This window comes from Aulonocara stuartgranti, assembly GCF_965226115.1.
Source record: "Aulonocara stuartgranti genome assembly, chromosome: 14".
Taxonomy (NCBI): Eukaryota; Metazoa; Chordata; class Actinopteri; order Cichliformes; family Cichlidae; genus Aulonocara; species Aulonocara stuartgranti.
The window spans coordinates 5,899,347-5,918,091 of NC_138950.1; the positions used below are offsets into that span (position 1 = coordinate 5,899,347).

The window sequence follows — 18,745 nt, forward strand, 5'->3', positions numbered from 1 at the left end:
TCCATATAGGCACATCATTCATCCATTATGTCTTCTATTTTGATCTCTGGGCCTCTTTCTGTTTTTGTAAACTGGCTACAGTCTACTTTCTTTCCTCAGGTATCATTAGAGTTTCATCTGATCATCTTTGGTAATCTATTATTAAAACAATCAATAGCCACAGACCTGATGAGGAACCTTGGAGAGACAGGGGAATATGAGAAAGAAACAAAGTGACTCAGAGAGGGATAGCTTCTCCTTTCCTGCACTTTAATTTTTCTGACATCATCAGATTGTCTAAGTCAGGATCATATGAGTTACTGAAATTAAGAAACATGAAGACAAAGTAGAAGAATGGGTAAGAAGAAAATTATTGATGAACAGAAAATGAAAGACAAATAGATGAATAAACTGGAAGAGGAGACAGGAGAAGTGGAAAAAGATAAAGAGATACTATGAGAGATAGAAAGTGTGTACGGCTAAATGGTTAGAAAAGGAGTTTTTGGTAATGTTATCTGGACAAACGATAGATATAGAGCAATAGAAGAGATGCAGGAGACTGAAGATGAACAAGAAGAAAGAGCGGAAAAAGTTAACCTGGGAGGAAAAAAGGAGATAAACACAATGGAGGAGAAATAGAGGTGACATTGATATTGTAGAAGTGGAGAGAGCTCAACATTTAATGGGGAAAAAAAAAACCGGCGTGATGGTTAGATGGTTATCGACCATCTGAAACTGCTCTAATGGTTGCCACAGGTGCTGCTGTCTCCTCAGTGGAAACATTAGTATGTGTGTGAAGGTGTGTGTGTGTGTCTGCCTAACAGGGCTAACAGTGTTTACTGACAGACAGCAGTGACCTCAGCACAACCTGGTTCATTTACAAGTGTCGTCAGACACAAACACACATTTAAACTCTGTGTCTGTGTGTCCCTCCTTCGTTTCCCTTTGTCCTCTCCTGTTTAAATTTCCCTCTCGGTCGACACACAGAGATGCGCTCCATTGCATTACGTTACTAAACTCACACAGCAATGTTCCAGGAAGGCCTTCAAAATATGTACATGCCAGGGTGTCTTTTTTTCCATTTAAAAAAAAGGAGCCACAAACTTGAACTGCCACTCAGAAACGCGTGATCAGGAACAACCTCACTTAGTGGAAGTGGCTGGAGACACAGCACAACACCACAAAACACAACACAATTTTAAACAGGACAGTGGTTTGTGTGTGGTGGTCTTTTGTTTGAGGTGCTGGCAGATAAAATTATTATCATTTGCACAACAGTCAAGACACTGCCATTCTGCTAAAACCCTTTGCATGTCAGAGATATCCACAGTACTGTAACACAGGTCTAATCCCATTCTTATCACTTATGTACACTATGTATCCCTTAGTTCCTTTTGGTCTGTAATGTAGAAGCTAGCATCACTTTTAAACATGCAGCATAAAAAAAAGCCAAACCCTGATCTTTCCCAAACCCTAACCAAGCAGCTAAAGCGAAAGCAAACAGCATTTATTCACAAAGCAAATCAGGACAGATACTAAAGACAGCTTGAGGTTATCTGAGATGCCAGTAGCTTCTGATGAAATGTAACAGGAACCAGGAAATCCAGTCTAAATAGTAATAATGCATTTTAAGGCCTAAAAAAGTTTAAATAACAGCATGTTCTTCTATAACTGCAACAGCACTCTCTGGACTTTTGACTGGCCAAAGCATTGCCCTGATGGCCTGATGGTCATTGTTTGGCCAGACAAACATGAAATTGTATGAGGCCTTGAAAATGTATTTATTTATCCAATTTGTTTACCCAATGCACGGTTAGCGTTAGGGGTTAGGGTTATGGGTAAGTTATCATTACTCAAACATTGGCCTTCCCGAACAGGTTTTTCAAACTAGCTATGTCAGAGTGTTGTGTTGTTATTCTTGCCTTTTTGTTTGTTTGTTTTTTGTTTGCTCTATGTGTTCAAATTTTTGTAACCTGCACAAGGGATGGGTTTGCAAGCTGGTCTGTCTCTGCAATCTATAAATGCAGGGACCCAAAATGATTGCCAAATGGCACAAATGGAAATTATTGCAACACATGGAAAAGATTAGGTATTCTGCAGAGTACTAAAAACTCTATGAAACACTTCTTGTTTCCAAAAAGACTGTACTTGTGAGTTGTGACACTGTGTTGATTTCACAAGTCATACAAGCAGTGACCATTGCATCAACCATAACCAGAGTTTAGTGTGGAAAAAGTGGGGATCTGCATTTATAATGTAAAAAATACGAACACTATAGGGCCTATAATAAGTCTCATTTGTGTGGATTTCAACTGCGGTGCATGGGAAAACTGCATTTTTATTCATACAACATGGATTCCTCACTTAACCACCTTCTAACAACAAATGTTTTGTTATGCAGATGCAAGTCATGCAATATTCCCTGGTACTGTTCTTAAAGCAACTGAAAACACACCAGGCCAGTCACACAAGGTTTAACCTCAGTGGTTATTCGAGTTATTCATATTTTCCCAGGGCAAGACCAGTCTCACCACAGACAGGGTTTAAAAGAACAAGACAGCACGAATAAGAACGGCAAATAAAGTTTTATCTCGTTTTCCTTTGTCTTTTTGTTGTTGTTGCTGCATAGATTTCCAAAACAATGAAATTCTGTAACTAACACAAAACTTTATAACCATATTAATTCTTGTCCAACATCTAATTAAGGGTTATTACATTTTTTGCCCTTATCTTCATAATTAGAAAATAATAGGCTGCATCTAATTCATCTCACTCAGTTGATGAAGTAATGAGGCAGTAAAATGGCAAACCACTAATGTTGGACCAGCTAATATTTAAAATATTGTTCAATAAATGACTAACGCAAGTTACAAACCCTCTATTGCTTAAAGATATATTGATATTTCCGATACGCTGTGGAAAAAACAGACAAATAATTATCTTGACAACCAACAAAGCATAAATTAGTCATAGGTGTTGTTGCTCCTGCAAATGAGCTCTTGACTACAGGAAAGCAAAAGCAAGCACAGCAAATTGCACTGGCCAAAAACAAAACTCTGCACAGGGACTTCCAATTAAACAAGTAGCTACACGTGGCACCGGACCAGTCTCAGCGTGGGTGAGAGTGGGTGGATTTATAGGTGTGACACAAAGCACTACTACGCACACTCGTTTATGAGTCACCCCCCTAATTAAAAACCAGGACTGTGGCACATGCCATCTCCAGAACAATCGTCCAATTAGGCACGCTGTGAACCCACAGGTTGCTATCTATCTACCGAAAATGTTCAGTCTGTACATCGTGGCCAGTAAACAAACTCACATGTTATTGTCTGTATTCTAAAAAGTTTTTGATTGTCTGTATAATAATGTTGGTTTAAGTGTTGATCAAACAGCACAAAATGCATCACTTATACTTTAGTTGTAGGTTTATTCTGTCAGGGAACAGGCACAAAAATTGATCTCATGGGAGAAAAGATGCTGTGTAACCAATTTAGGTACTTCCTGAATTGCATCTGCACACCATGGGCAGATACACGGAGCATTAAAACAGCTAACAAAGGCATAAAATACAAAAATATCCAAGTATTAGCGTAAGAGAGAGTACAAGAGAGCTCACTCTCTGGGCAGTATTTACTTTAGCCTAGCATGACACATTTATTTTGATTACACAAACATTATGTAGAGTAGGTAATAGATCATCTGTATTGATTGTGTTTATTATATAATATATTCAGAACATTTTTAACTAATAGGCAGCTCAGTCATTTTCTCTTGGCAAGACTTTCTTTAAAGATATTGGCCTTGAAGGAGAGGTCAGAGGTCACATGTGACACATTTTAAATCTTTATACAGTCCTTTCAATGTGTTGACAATGCACACCACACTTGTAAGAAACATAGTCTCTAAGTTATAAGGCTTTTTGTCAATTTTCAACCAATAAATCAGAATATCTTGGTGGACGTCAGCCGAATTTTAATGGACTGTTAACATTGATTTATTCAAAGCTATCGTGTTTACAAACATGTACACAAACGCTACCAGAAACATCGCCTCCTTGGTTGATGTAAACATAGTATAAAAGCCATCCTGCCCAACTCTCACTCACAAAGCACATAAACACTGTAAAACTTTGCATGCACACATTCCCCCGATTCAATAACTAGATCATCAGCATCAATATATAAGCCTACATAAAACAATCAGGTTAATTGTCAGGGTTTGCTGTGTCTAGGACCTCAACACAGGACTCGGAGAGAGAATAATTAACTAAAAGCAGCAGCTTTCTTGCAGGGGAACATTCAAATATGAAATACAGGAAAGCTAAACTAGAAACACAAAACTTAAACTGGAAAACTGAGAAACTAGAAAACAAAACCAGGAAACAGAGAACCAGAACGTTACCAGAAGCACAGAGGAAAAACACAACATGATGAGGGCAATGAGAGGATGGGGAACAGGTGGTAACACAACTGGGACAAATCAGACCCAACGAGACAAGGGAAGCAAAACCAGGCACACTGCACACAGGACAGGGACTATCAAAATAAAACAGGAAAAACACGACAGGCATGGACCTGACACTCAACAGATTGAACACGGAGCACAGAGACATGAGTGACAAACTCCGACATGACACACGACTGACCGGGGAGCAAGAAAATAAACATGAAGACAGAACTAAACCTGCACTAAACATGAGGGCCACAGGAACAAAACCCAAGAACTAGAAAACACAAAACAAAAAAGAACTCTAGAGCTAGAAATACTGAACCATAAACAAAAATGATGAACCATGATGAAATCTAAGATTAACAATAACACAAAACACTGGGTCACCGACACAGGACCGTGACATTAGTAGAGGGTAAAAAATCTTGACCTTTCTGATTTCTAAATAGCAAGACACATCTTTTACCTCATTTTAGTATGTCAGCTGCACACTGACTCTATTAACAGTTTTCATGTGATGTTGTATCATTAAAGGAAACGCCCACCATTAGAGGAATAAAGTAAGGCTTTATTCCACTGCCTGCCAGTTAATTTTACCCCATTTGTAAAAACAACCAACACATAACTGGCCCATAATGGTGGGTAGTTGTTCAGTTGGATGCGCTAAAAGCTATTCACAGGATAATGGCACTGCATGGAAACACACTTCTAATCTGCCACACAAGCACTGCAGACAAATGTTGTCAAATGCTGGTGGAGCAGAACAAACTTCCTCCTCTGTGCATGTGTGAAAAAGCAGTAAGTGTGGGGCCAAAGGAACCAGAGAAGATGTTGTACCAAGATAGTTAACACATAATATGCAAATATAAAATGAAGTGTGAAGCAATGACCAAGCAATTCTGTGATGAGCCACAAACTCAGATAAATAAGAGTTCTGATGTAAAGCTGCATTTAAATCCTCACTTCAGATCCACGCAGGATCTGAAGTGAGAATCTGAAGTCTAAGTCTTTTCAGAAAATTGCAAAAAACTGGAGAGGAAACCACACCACAACACTGTTATGTTTCAATATAATGTGATAATTTACCACGGTGGGTGGCGATCCTACAGTCAGGCTACTTGTTAGTGTCGTTCTCCAGCGCTGTAGCCGTTAATCACAGTGATTACTTAACCACAAAGGCTCTTAAGTGCTGCTTATCAGAGCTCCTCTGGAGACCAATTACACCTTCACTGCTATCTCGTTCACATTAACCCACCTCTGAAGTTCTTTTTTTATCCTCCAGTCCTCATCCTAACATCCATCTTCCACTTTCCACTCCCTTTGACCTCACCTACTTTAATCTCAGTTTTGTTTCTCCTGTCCTTTAAAAACTCTGTCCTGTCTACTCATTTCTCAGCTCTTCGTCCCACATCACCTTTACTTGAATCACATTTCTTAATCCAATTTTCTTAATCCTCTTTGACGTTTTACACAGATGAGTGAAAGCTGTGACTTGCTAGAGTTGTTGGAAAAGTGAAGAATAGCCCATACTCTAAACCCTAAAAGCACCAAACACTGTGTTTGTGCCAATCTTAATCCATCCAGTGAACTAAATATTGTTGGCAATCATAAAAACTATGGCACACGTGCACTGACAGGTGTGCCATATATGCTTTTTTTTTTTAATTTGTAAAAGATATTCACAAGATGAGTTAGACGGTTGTTTTTCAGCTGTGTTTTAACCTCACAAACAACCTGAAAATAAGATCAGTAAACTCTACTGAGCCACATAGAGTCCACTGATAGTGTTACTGTGGTTACGTTTTAGGTGTTTTTTACTTTAGTCTCTTCAGCTTCAGCGCTGACTAAACAATGTTAGTTTGCTGCTTTAATGGAGACTGATGGAATTTGGGGCTGAGATGACAGAGTTGGATAAGTTAAGACAGAATGACAACACAAACGCCCATCACAGCGTGAAAAGGGGGTCAAAACCTGGGTGTCATGTTTCTATCATTGCTGATCTGAGCTGGAACTGCTAATAACTGTGACAGCTGCAGAGTCATTTGACCCGGACTGAATCCCTATTATACAATTTCACACTGAAGACAAAAGTCAGATGTAAGTGGGTTTTTGTTCAGTGTTCAGGGTTTTTTAAAGGTCACATCAAAATCTGACTTCTAAGGGAAACCTTGAACCTTGAAGAAGGAAGGAGAGGAGAGATTCATCTGGACTAAGGGTGAAAGGAGAGGGCGTGAAGTGGTGGAAAAAGGAACTTCAGGTAAGTAAAGCTGGCGCTCGGCTAACCACAGTCATCCATCTGCCTTGAAGGTCGGAGCTAAACCTGCACAGATTATCTTTCCGGTGAGGTGACAGGGGTCAAGAATGAGGAGGGGATGTTTACTTGCAATGTTTTAAATCATGCACCAATACAGAAATGAGGGAGAATTGCATTTAAATTTAATGGATCATTTAAAAATAAATGTAATTTCCCCCTCACTGCTTTGTAATACACTTTAGGTTAATGAGCCAGTGAAGCAGGAAACCAGGAAAGGAAAAAGAGGGAAAGATGAAATACGTGAAAGAGAGGGACAGACTGACTGTATCCATCTTCACCGAGGAAAGAGAAAACAGGGGAGGGGGGGCGGTGCAGACACAGGGGAGAAGAAGATGAGATCCTATTGATTTTAACATTACAACTGTAGAAGTAGAAAACAGGAATTCTTCAGGAGGAACAGAGGATTCATGGTTTCGATTTTCGACTAAAAAAGACCATTAAGGTCCATCGAAACATCTCCCCGCATCCTAGTGAAGCATGACATTTTCTCCGAGATCGCTGTCCCTGTGTCTCTCTCTCCCTCTCTCTGCCTGAGGTGGCTCAGCTGCTCGAGTGTCTAATGAAAGTGCAGAAGTCATTGTAGATTTTCATACACAGATATTTTTGTAAATGCATATAATTGATCTCAAAATGTTCAGTTAAAAACAAAGTATCGATACCTTTCAGGAACTGAGAGCAAGAAAATCACTTCTGCATGTGAAGATCATTCATCACGCTTAGCATAAATCAATAATTCATCATTGGTCATTCATCCTCATAGTTTTCATAGCTTCTTGTTCTTTTTAAGATACACTACAATAAGTGGAAGATTATTGATTAGTGAATAAATCCTCAAATTCTTCTTTTAAATGATAAGAATTACAAGCAGTGAATTTCAGACTGACACACACAACACTCAGAGGTGAACCTACAGCACGCTGTGCTCAGATCACCTCTGACTCTGACACTTATGTTTTATTTTCTTTTGTTATCATCTGCATGTGACAGATTCAATTGAGTTTAATTCAAGTTTATTTATATAACACAGTAGTCGCCTCAACACACTTTTTTCCTGTAAAGATCCTAAGTAGGCCGAAGAATGCATGAATTAAGGACCAATCTACTGTTTTCTCTGCTAGAAGCAGTCTGTTTGCATTAGATGTAACCTCTGTGTGATATTTGTCATTTGAACAGCAGACTTTGGTACTGTAATACTAACTAATGCACACTCTCCATTGTCCTTTTTAAAGTGAAAAAGGACAATATTATTATTCATTTATGCACAACTGAGACATTTTCTGCTAGGGGTGATAAATGAGCTACGGGCTTTACTAGTACAGGCATCCCCCTTTAAAGTTCACAAACTCATTACAGAACGCTCCCAGTCTGCTTCAGCACACAATAAACTGCACTCAGAACGGTTCTTGACAGTGCCCAAGCTGGTTCTGCAACATCACAAACAGTGCATGGTCGCTCCCAGAGTAATATGGAGCTGGAGGGATTCAGTGACACAAGCAGCCGATTTAATCGTTCAATCTGATAATTTATTAATTGTCTGCACTCATTACCCCTGGAGCTGTGGCAGGGACACTAGTGCCTGCTGTACCGCAATGTCAGTGGTGCCAGCTCAGCTGATTTCCCGCTGCTACAGGTTAATGGGATCACAAAAAATAACACCCAGAGTGGATGGGATGTTGGGAAGTTGACAATAAAAAGGAAACAGCAAAAACCGTGAATATGAATAGTAAAATCTCCCTTTATTTTATTTCTGTGCATCAAGAATTCTAGTTTTTTATATCACTATTTAATGCAGACGCTAAACTTTGTCGCGATGTCTGTGTTACAGGATGTGAAAACGGTGATCTAATGATCTATCAGGAAAAATCCTCAACGACCGAGCTCAGTTCTAGTTTTCTGTTGTAGAAGACAGTTTCACTTGCATTTAAAGCAAAGCGCAAATACAGCGGTAAAGACGCTTGTCATTAAACGATGCGATGCTGTACTCACGTTTAGGTTCCTGGAGTCTTGGAGTCAGTTCCCAAAAAAGGAGACTATCCAGATAGGGGGACGAAAACTCGTTTAGTTTCATTCAACCTCCGCGAAAAATGCTCGGACAGATGGCACAGTGGCTGTGAAAGTACCAAACAGTGTGAGCACAGCGACAACAGCCGGCAGACTGAGACACACACACAGCCAAACACACACATGCACACACAGACGGAGTGAGAGGGAGAGAGTGAGCCAGAGAGAGAGTAGCCGTCACTAAGTGAGACTCTAAGTTCCGCCTCCCTCCCTCTCTTCTTGTACTCTGTTACGTCGCTTCAATGCGCCTTTACATGAAACATTTAAATAAGTAATATTGTCGAGCAAAATATAATTTAGACAATAGTCCACAGAAAATTGAGATCTTAAAATTATAGATTCATACATTAATTGTTTGTGCGTGTGTGTGTGTGTGTGTGTGCGGATGTGCCTGCATGCCTGTGTTGTTGTGTGTCATTCCCGGTCCCTAAGGTTGTGGCATATGTTGATATATATAAAAAGCAGCAACTTATGACCTTTCACCTTGCTATATATAAACTTTGGAGTGTGTCTGCTTTTTTTTTTTTTTTTTTACCTCTGTCTGTCTGTCTAATGCTTTTTTCACACATGCTGCTGCCCTGACCTTTTCTGAACATCACCGAGCAGAAGGGCACGTGAGATCGCACGCCCACTTCAGCTGTGTCTGAAATTAGCCAGTTTTTTAACTTAGCGGTCCCTTAGTACAAAGTTTGCAGGATGTGTAGCCCATGGTTTTGAATAATATCACTAATAAACTCACACATACTTCCACCTGCATTTTCTATCCTCTGTCTGAAGAACGCCTTTCCCCCCCATTTGGAAACAGTCAACAGTGTAAAATATGACGGTGTGATTTTTCTGAAATTTACCAATGTTTGGGCTTGAGTATGGCTTAACGTTCCCAGTATTAAAACTAGAAAAAGTTGCATTTCCTGCAAAAATGCAGTGTGAATGCTGTGTAGTGGAATCTGAAAACAGCAGAAGGAGAACTCCGCTGAAAACACTGTGTAGAAGCTGAACTCCGCTGAAAACGTCTTTATTTGAAAGACTACACTGAAGAGAGTCAAGCAAGAAAGACGTGAATTAGCAGAATTTCTGCTGAAAAGAGGTAAAGAAGCTGAAGTTTGCAGTGAAAACAGCTAAAGAAGCAGGAATTTGTGCTGGAAAGTATTGAAAAATGGAAAATTCTGCTGAAAAGAGGTGAAAAAGCTGAAATTTGTGTTGAAAAGAGTTTAAAAAAAAGTTGAACTGTTTACTGCAATTTTTTTTGTCATAAGCGGGATTTGCCAAAAAATGGCATAAAAAAGCTTAATATCTCAAAAAGTATGAAAGGTATGAGCACCAAAAGAGCTGGCATTAGCATGGAGCAGAACAGATTAAAGTTTAAATGTGGAAATCGGCTGAAAACTGAGGGAGTAGTTGACCAGCAAAGGTCGGAGCAACTAGAATAAGGTAGAATAAAGTTTAAAGAGAAACAGGATCTCAATAGTGTGAATGCCTTGAGGACTGCAGATCCCCATGCACTAATGAGAGGTGAATGAATTGAAAAAGGGGGCTGGGATGGGGCATAAAACGAAAACAAACAGCTTGCAGTGCAGGGGGCTCATATATAGACAGAGAATGTGTGCGGTGTTGTCCCACTCATGAAATCCAGTTAAATGATCTTCAATTCAAAGGATCTTGGAGTAAAAAAAGAAAAAGTCTCACTTGTCAGTTTGGCACACCTGTCTGCCACAGATATGATGCAATGTGAAACAATATGAGATAACATAGTGCAATACTGTAAGATGCCTCACAATGAGACACATTACCATGTAACAGAATGAAATATGATGCAATGTCATATGACAACATATCATACTATACCAGGGGTGGGCAACTCCAGGCCTCGAGTGCCGGTGTCCTGCAGGTTTTCGATGTGTCCTTGATCCAACACAGCTGGATGGCGCGAAAAAGGTTGGGGACCGCTGCTCTACAGTGCAATATGACCTAATGTGATACAATATGATGTGATGTCATAGACTAGGATATGATGATATGATACCACACAATACGATACAATGCAATACAATTTGATACGATACATTCAAAATGTCAAACCATTGAGAATTGTCGTGTCAGTTTAACTGAAACTCTTATGTGTTTTACTGACAGCTCCATTAAATAGTCCCGATCAGGACTCACAAATCTCAGCATATTCCTGGAAGGAGATTGATAAATCTACCGGAATGGATGTGCACAAATATGTCTGCAGCCCCCCAAAACAAACTAACCACAACAAAGAGTGGGCATCCACTCCACTCCAAGGGGAAAAAAAGCCCTGGCATTATATTTTTTTTCTCCTGTGTCTCGTGGGACACATAAAAACACCTGGACGTGACCACAAGGTAATTAAAACAAAATGCACCAACACAAGCATAAATGCTACAACGTCAGCTGTTTACGTGGGATAAAAAGCCGGGACTTTTTCCCCTCTCAATCCCGGCTCTTTGTTGTGGTCAGTTTTGGGGGGGTTTTCGGGGCCAATCACATTTGTGTATTCTGATAGTTTCTGCAGTAATATGCTGGCATTTGTGAGTCCTTACACTGATGCTATGATTAATATTCCTATAGTGAGATGATGATTGTTACCGTCACTGATAACTTCAAAAACTGCAGCACTAGAAACACACAGGACAAATTGACAACACTGAACAGACCAATCACATTAGATGCAGACTGCATTAATATGACGTGTAATTAAATTTGTAGTGAGATGCATGTCAGGTTACGGCGTGGGGTTTCAGAGGAGCTACATGGTAGATTTCCTGCCGATCCATAAACTCCCAATTAGTGCTCTACAAAGATTCACTGCAGGAGTCTGTATCAGACAGCTGTTTGGAGTTCTGCTTAAAGAAAAGCTGATTTTTTTTTATTGGCTCATTATAACAGAGAGTCTTTTGTCTTCATGCCTCTTGAGTTACTTTCGGCAATCTCCAAGTGGGCTGTCATATGTCATTTACTCAAGAGTGGCTTTCATCTAGCCAAACCACCATGCAGGTCTGACGGAGTGCTGCTGTGATTGTTCTTGCATCTGTTTAAGGTTTGTGCTGAACAAGACTGAAGCACTGTTCTTCTTCTTGTTTACAAGTTTTTTACAAAGAGACGATTTTATGAAGAGCGCTGGTGATCCTCAGTTTATTTTACGTTACAGTCACAGAAGCTTTTATTTGTGTGTGTGTGTGGAGGTAGGAAATTTTTACTGCAGGCTGTGTCATTTTGTGCAATAACAGGACTGTTCTCTGGACATGACGGTCTCTTATAACAGGCACTTTCGTGTCCCTTCTACAGTCTGGAGATGGGGGACGATGGTGTTGTTTCTGTGGGAAATCACAAACTGATGTCTGTGCGTTGCTACGTGGGCTTCCATGTATTTTGTGTTTGATGATTAACATGTGTGAAAACTGTGGGAGGATGTCTCTGTGCACCCTCACTCCTTCTGCAGTGCCTGTCAAATGCTTATCAAGCGTGTCAACATCAAATCTACTTTTTGGGTGAAACACCACGAACACGGTGGAGGACATTCTTGTTATTCTAACCCTGTAAAGGTGTAAACAGGAATAATCTGGTGCTTCAGTACTAAAATGATTTCCTGTGGGGAACTCTTTAGAGTATTTTGAATCTTTATGAGAAATGATGTACCGCATGGTGAGAAAATTAATGACATCTAACTGCTGTCAAAAAGTAAATCATTTGTGATTGAACTGTTTTCTGGAAACATGGCCTCATTTCTGGTTCAATTGACTTATCGGGCAGGAGTAAATAAAAGATAAAACATGCCACCCTTTGATTGGTGCAGCTGATTTAACTTTGCACAAATAAGCAATTAAAATTTTAAATAGACTCTAAAGCTCTTTGTTTGGGTTTCATATAAAAGATTACAGGTGCTAATAAGCATCGTGCATCGGAATTATATTCATTAGGGAAAGGTGACTTAAAACACTAAAAGCACAACTTTGACTTTCGGTGTAAGACATACAATCTAATTTCTTGTGAAGATGTAAAACGTCTCCCACCAGTCAACTCTGTTTATTTACATGGTTGATCGCACTGTTTTTCCCGTTATCTGTTGCTATAAACATTGCAAGATGCTCCCAGACCTTTATAACATCTTTGTTTATCTACTTAAGTATAATGAAGCAGTGTACACGCTCGCTCCAAAGTCAGAAGACAACAAAAGGCAATCACAGATTTTTAAAATATTGAATGCATCAAAAAGGCAAAAATTATATTTGGTTACAGGGAAAATTGGTGAAATGAAAAAAACATTCTGTAAAGTTCAAGCACCAAAAAAAGAGCTTATAGTTAAGCTGAGGGAAGATATTATTATTCACTGTTTGCCTTCAAACATCAACATCATCACAGTGTATCTGCTAGCTAAAGGTCCAGCTGCTGTAGTTCCCAAGCAGACAAAAGAATGAGAGCTTCTTCTCTCAGAGAGGGAGAAAGATGTAAGAAAGACCGGACACGAGCAGTTATATTTAAAGGTAGGGACTGCTTAGAGGAAATTTAAAGCTTACATGTAATATCCCAGTTCTTTAAATCAAAGATTGGTGAAACATCCTGCAAAACAAACTAAGGTATATGAACTTTGTGTTATTCAAAGGTTGCATCAGAATACAGTTTAGTGCTGTACTGTGGCAAATTTAGAGAAATGCACTGCATTTGACTGGTAAATGGTAAATGGACTTGTTCTTATACATTGCTTTTCTACTCTGAGTACTCAAAGTACTTCATGCAACTTGCCTCATTCACCCATTCACACTCTGATGGATTCATCGGAGAACAACCTGGAGGATTAGTATCTTGCCCAGCCTTCTGATTGGTAGATGGCCAGCTCTAACTCCTGAACCACAGCCATTCTGTTGAGCAGCTGTGGTGTTCATGGTCAGTGTTAGGGTAAATCCAGCAGCGATTAATTTGAATTTAAGGTGATGATGCTTAGCTTCATTCACTGAATTCAGCCTTTATACCAACTGTATACTGTCTTGTATAAAAACAGTATAAACAGCATACTAAATAAGTCAGCTTTTGCACAAGCATTGTAATAGTCATAGTTTATTATATAAATAATAAACATTTCTAATAAACATTTACATAAACTGTTGACGGCAATATTATCTACCCAGGTGTAGAGGGTTATTTTCAACAACCTTCGTTCCAGTCTTCTTCCAGTTTGTAATGTTAAAAGTGTTATTAATCACATTAGCAGGGGCTGAAAATTGTAACAATTTTAGAAGTAACAATTTTAAATAATGTATTTTCCGCACTATAAGGCGCACCTAAAATCCTTTAATTTTCTCAAAAATCGACAGTGCGCCTTATAATCTGGTGCACTTTATGTATGAATTCTGGTTGTGCTTACTGACCTCGAACCGATTTTATGTGGTACACAGCACTCAAAAATAGATCAAAAAATGTTTTAGTACGACTTTGGTAAGCTATGAAGCCGCACTGCTTCATGGATTGTCGGAGCATTACAGCTACGGTAGTCAAGAGCCTCGCGGGTCCAAAACTCCGTCCGCTTCAGGTCCCAAAGTCAAACAAGCACTGTGGCATCACTGAGAGTTAAAAACTGTCTAAATTCTTTCATCTTTAATAAAATGATCAGCATTGCTGCTTTATCAGGTGTAACAATTGTGTTTAACATCCAGGCATCCATGAAAACAGAATTTATTAAATTTAACGGAGTTAGAAGTTAGCAGGAAGTTAGCTCGCTAGTTTCCACCTAAACATGATATAGCATGTTCTGACTGAGAGATTTCTGAAAAAAATAAAACGTACATCTCTGCTATCACTTCTAACATGAATGAAGACAGAAAACTAAACAGCAGTGACTTTTGTAGGGTTACTGAAGTTGTGCTAGCTGGTATATAACGTTATCCTACGTGATCGCTAGCAACACAGCTATGTTAGCATAACATAAACACAGTGAAGCTGGAGGATTAATGCTAACCTTTTTCCACTCGATAAAAGTTAACATGAGGGTTCCCAATGGTTAGGGACAAATGCAATCACATGGCAGGATGCTGTAAAGAGACCAAACCTCAGTCAGGAGAACAACTGAGATAATCCATCCACGATACGAGGTTACTCATTAATATACTGCAACAACATGGGGATAGAGCAGCTGCTAGAGAATTCAACATTAATGAATCAATGGTACGGAAGTAGAAGAGGCAAGAAGAATGAGTTGAGTAAAGTTTGACTTATCTGACTGTTTTGCTTGATTTAATGCGCCTTATAATCCAGGGTACCCTATGTATAAAAACAGACCCGTTTATCAAAGTGCGTCTTATAATCTGGTGCCCCTTATGGTCCGAAAAATATGGCAGCTGACTGTAGATAAAAATGACTAAAAACTGAAGATTTCATGCAACAGTGTACTACTTCCTTCACAATCTAGCAGAATATGGCTCTTATGGATTGCATTTATATAATGAAGCTGGCAGCGGAGGAACTGTGAGATGTCTATTCCTCAAACTGAGAGTCTGATGGACTTTCCTTCTTGGTCAGAGGTACACTGCAGCTTTCCACCTCTGTGCTGTTCTGTGAATTTAGGCAGTTTTAAAACTATTCTGGCAATTCCCCTGATATAACAGCGTTTTGTTTTTGAAAAGAGGTTTTTTTGTTTCCTTTTTTTTGGCAACTTTAATCAAACTGATGCTCCAGATACTCAACTAGTCAAATGTATTATCTCAAATGTAATCCAACGATTTTCTTTAAAAAGCATGGCTCTTTTCTAGTGACCTCTGACTTTCGAGCAGTGGGGTGGATGTCACAGCTGGAAAAATACAGGTATGAGCAGCTAAATGAGAAATCTTGCTGTGCTTGAATGATGTGCATCTTTAGTGAAGTGACCAGCATTTCACTTAGTTGAGTCATCACTGGTGATGTTACGTGGCCACTGTTTTCTCAGTCTGACCCCAATAAGCAGCTGTTTCATCCACTGTAAAAATGTTAAATAATCACTATTGTTGAATCGTGTTTTCACATAAACTGCATCTTGAAACTGAGAAGGCCAAAAAATCTTTTGGACAATGTTTGCAGCTTTTATTTCGTTTTATTTATAACGTCACAAGATTAGTGACGTTGCAGATTAATAAGAGGACTGAATCTTTTCTCCACAACTATCTTCCATTGTATGAGTAATGTAAACTGTGCCGGTTGAACATTCCCTTCCCAACTTTGTGTGCTTTTGTCGTGGCATTATGTTATCTAAAGTGCTCACATCAGCATGTACTTTAGTTTCTCCACATGTGTCACACCCTTGAGCAGTACCAGCTCTGTTGAGACAGGTGGAGTCTCCCAAACACTGGAGTGGATCCAGATCACCATGAAACACAGACAAAATAAACACCCTGCAGAGATTAAAGCTTCCTCTTCATCTGGGGCCAGTCCACAGCATTTTTCAGGAAAACCTGGTGTATTTTCAGTGAGGTGGGTGAGCCTGGAACAAAACTCTTCTGTAATACAGCATATTCATCTGCAGCCCTGGAATAGCCATATATTTGAGTGGGAAATTTGAGTCTACCACTTTGGCCCATGTTACATATAGAGGAAATGGAGTCAGTTGACTGATCATGGCAAACTTTGACCTGACTGAAAATATCTTAATGAGATGGCGTGGCATGAAATGTGACAGACATTTTTGAGGCTTCTATAGTCTGGAACCTTAACCAAAAGAAAGTGTGAGTGCCACATTCTGGTTTGACTGTGTCGTCGTGCTATCTACAGCACTTTTTGAACCCTAAACATCTGACCACTTATTATTCTAAATTCCTGCAGTGAAGATGCCAGCTTAAAATGCATTACCGCTAACAGCAAAACAAAGATGATGTGTGGTTTTACCTGAAATGTCTTAAAAAAATTTGTCTGTTAGCTACACAATGAATCACAATGAGGCCCTATCCACATCATTGTCATCATGGTGACAATTGAGGGCATGAATGCATTTATGGAAGAACAGGACTTGAGAGACAGTATGTGAGCATATTAACATGCAATGTTTGTATTAATTATAATGCAAAACTCAGTACCAAAGCTGCACAGTAAGTCTGGATCTCTTTGAAGCTTTAAGGCTTCGTGCAAAATAAATGTAAATGCATTGCTGGAAAATGCTAACTATGTTTTTTTGTGTGTGTTTAGTCTTGTTTAGGTTCACACAGCTCAAGCTCAAGCAGACCTGACCTCCAAACTCCTGCTTTGACTAACATATTACATCCTATTGAAAAGTATTTGATGTTTTGGAGCTATTTTCATGTCAAAGCCGCCTGTGCTCTGTGCTCTGTGCTCTGTTTGCCTTTCACAACAACAAAGTACTGAAAAAAATCTACTAATTCTACATGACAACAAAATGGTATCGATCGAGGATTACGTGCAATCTGTTCCTGCAGCCATAAAGCTGTACAGATGCTTACAGTAGATAGTAGTTAGAATAGAAGACAAGTGCTGCGTGACTCTTTTATGCAGCCACTTGAATCCTACAGTACATAAAATGACTCCTGGCGGTTTTTTCCGCTCTGTGGGTTGACCAGCAGACAGACTGCTGTTATTAAGCAACACCCCATACATCAACACACTGCTCAACAGGCTGTCGGCAGCAGCTCAGACACCCCGGTGGTAAAGAATGGAGAGCTCGATATGCTCTGCATTATCAGCCTTCTCCATGAGCTCTTCCTCTTCCCAGCTCCATTATGTCTTCTCCTCTTCGCTCCTTAGATTTACCCCTCTGCCTCTTTCAAACACAACTACCTGCTCTCCGTCCTTGTGAAGAACAGTTTCTTGAGGTAAAGATGGGTAGCGTTGCTCCTCCTAAACAATGCAGTAAACAAATTGAAAGAGCATGTCAGTATTTGAACACACACCAACATTTCATGCACTAATTTTATGACATATTATGTCACTTTTATCATGTTTTGATTATCTGACACCCTCCTGCTCAGTCTGTGTCCGTTATTGTTTTGTGTCTGGAATATTAATTGATGTTTTGATAAGGCCAAACACAGCATCTTGGCAGACCCTCCAGTAACTAAACCGGAACAGATCCACGGATGGTAAACAGTCGAGCGGTGCAAGAGTTCAGCGTGTAAGCGGCTAAAAAGCTTCCAGTAAGTGATATGTGATTTAGTACTTACAGTTTCATGCAAAAAAATCAAAATATTTTTAGAATTCCTTGGAATGTTTTTAGTCAACTTCCACCCACATTGTCTTGACTCCCCCCGATAATCACATGAAGTAAATGCAGATTTTACTCTGTAATGACTATAGGAAACGAATACTATAAGAATGCGTCTCTCCAAGCGTTTAATTCTGGCATAAATTAAGGCGTGTGCTGCTGAACTTGGGGAGCCGCTACAACGAGTCTTCAACCTCAGTCTGCGACTGGGGAGAGTGCCCGCCCTATGGAAGACATCCTGCATCGTCCCGGTCCCCAAAAAGAACCGGCCCAATGAGCTGAATGACTTCCGACCGGTGGCACTGACGTCACATCTTATGAAGACTCTAGAGCGGCTCTTCCTCAACCTCCTCCGACCACAGGTACAACATGCCCAGGACCCACTACAGTTTGCATACAAGGTGGGTGTCGGAGTGGAGGATGCCATCCTGTACCTCCTACACAGAGCCCACTCACACCTGGATGGGGGAAAAGGCACGGTCAGGATCCTGTTTCTTGACTTTTCCAGTGCCTTTAATACCATCCGGCCCTGTATGCTTCAAGAAAAACTGAACAGGATGGAGGTGGACCCCTGCCTGGTGGCTTGGATCTCCGACTACCTCACCGACAGACCACAGTACGTCAGGCTGAAGGACATCACGTCTGACACAGTGGTCAGCAGCACAGGAGCACCACAGGGAACTGTGCTGTCCCCTCTTCTCTTCACCCTGTACACCTCTGACTTCTGCTACAACTCTGAATTA

The 18,745-nt window shown here is 40.0% G+C and overlaps 1 protein-coding gene and 1 long non-coding RNA gene across 3 annotated transcripts in view; one reads left to right on the top strand and one right to left on the bottom strand.

Moving 5' to 3' along the window:
* The window catches only part of gpr4 (G protein-coupled receptor 4), a 49,616-nt gene extending 38,897 nt beyond the window's left edge, over positions 1 to 10,719 (bottom strand). The window contains exon 1 of one of the 2 annotated variants that reach the window (XM_082503908.1): positions 10,652 to 10,719. The gene's annotated coding sequence lies outside the window, so the exon portion shown is untranslated. Of the gene's footprint in view, positions 1 to 8,731; positions 9,004 to 10,651 lie in introns of those variants that run through there. The other variant, XM_082503906.1, reaches the window with a different exon arrangement.
* Positions 1 to 17,876, top strand: part of LOC309688292 — a 28,345-nt gene extending 10,469 nt beyond the window's left edge. The window contains exons 2-3 of the long non-coding RNA XR_014271038.1: positions 17,546 to 17,613; positions 17,822 to 17,876. This is a non-coding gene — a long non-coding RNA (uncharacterized lncRNA). The remainder of the gene's footprint in view (positions 1 to 17,545; positions 17,614 to 17,821) is intronic.
* Positions 17,877 to 18,745: the final 869 nt, after the last annotated feature.